The sequence below is a fragment of the Phaethon lepturus genome, unplaced genomic scaffold, assembly GCF_000687285.1.
Source record: "Phaethon lepturus isolate BGI_N335 unplaced genomic scaffold, ASM68728v1 scaffold14634, whole genome shotgun sequence".
NCBI lineage: Eukaryota > Metazoa > Chordata > Aves > Phaethontiformes > Phaethontidae > Phaethon > Phaethon lepturus.
The window spans coordinates 1-1,744 of NW_010534101.1; positions in this window are offsets into that span (position 1 = coordinate 1).

Below are 1,744 nucleotides of genomic sequence, written 5' to 3' on the forward strand. Positions count from 1 at the left end.
CTCTTGAGAAAGCGATGCTGATGCCTAGAAGAAGCCATACATGCACCTGCTATTACAAGTACTGCAGAAAGCACAAAGTTCTGGTAGAGAAATACCAGTGCATAGGTTGAAACAAGTAGATTTTGAAAGACCATGACAAACATTAAGTCCAAAGTAAATGTACTAAATAGTCTTCTTAACCCAAAGCTTCAAGTAATTAGCTTTAGAGAGTCAGACTTAGATTACCCTTCTTACCCAAGAAGTTGTGTAACTAGCCCTGCAAAGTCATATAAGTAAGAACTGTAGATTGCTTCAAGCAGTTATTTACAGTGAGGTCTGTGACACACACCTGTCTGAATTAAATGGAATATGTCTGATGCTCAACTTCTGGTAAGCTCTGCCAAACAAGGCTTCTGAGACAAACTCTGGCTTGCCTTTGCAAAGTCTGCATGTTGTATAATTAGCTCACACTTGTAACATTAAGTTCAAGAGTTGCTTATACTTAGATACAGAGTCTAGGGCTAGAGACCACCAGTCCCATTCTCACCACATATACCATCACACATGCATCAGAACTGCACTTGCATACCAGAAGAGTGCACTGTCACCATGGGAGTGTACTCCCTGATTGTGTGGGCACCAAAGCAAGCTTACCTACTGCTTCCCATGAGAAGCAGGACTGGAAGAGACAGACACTTCAAGCCTAAGGGACTAGAAATATGCTGGGTGCAAGCAACCCTAATTCTAAACAGTAAGTTTGCAAAAAACCTCAGAACATTCTACTAAATCAGATGTTCTACATTATAGCACAGCACAAGTCTTCTGGATGCATACTAAACAGCAAAATTATGTAAACCTTGTCAGCACAAGTCTTACGACACTGTAAAAGTGAGACTGTGTCAAGAACCAGGACAGAACTGCCAATTCAAGTGGCAGCTAGACTAACTATAATATCCCTGTCATGACTGTTACATTCAACTATACAGAATATTAAGGAATAGATAGCCTATTAAGGAATAGAGTAAATGTTACATCCACAGTACACTGATAGCATGTACATCAGCAAAAAAAAATAAAAGCCATGAACATTTCCCCATCATAATCTACAGACAGTGGATTAGAGAGTCCAACAGGTAAGACCCAGCTACATTTCTTAATGCAGCAACACCTTAGCAAGAGATCCTTAAGAACATGATCTGCATGAACTGAAACGCTATTTTCAGCTCCAAACAATATTTGAATGCTAGCCCTGATTTAGCTACACAAATACTGTTAAGAAAGCAAGGTTTGAGGTCTTGGCTGAACATCAGGAAGTCAGAGTCCCAATATTTCTTCAGTGAGTACCTGAGAGAACACATCTGTCTTCAGCTTACACAGAAGTTTGCTATTGTCATGACAATATCCATCCCAGTTTATGCATCTTCTATGTTTATTAGAGGGAGTATTTTACACTGTAACCAAAGCAAATATGCTGCTTATACATTCCCACAAGAATAAGCACCACACTTCCTAGCCTGCATTTTTCATCCCACACCCTTTCCATTTCAAGGGTCAGACTGTTCACATTGCATTCATGCCGTATTAGGAAGACTTTTCCAACCATGTTTAAGTATTCCAGAATGTAGGCTATACTATTGCAGTTACTTGCATTCTGTCCCTGAGTGCAGTCAAGAATATATATTCAGGAGAGGCCCCACCACACCTTTCTGTTAGGGCTGGCTACCACACAGATCTTTGAATGCCAGTGAACCCCAGAATATATTAC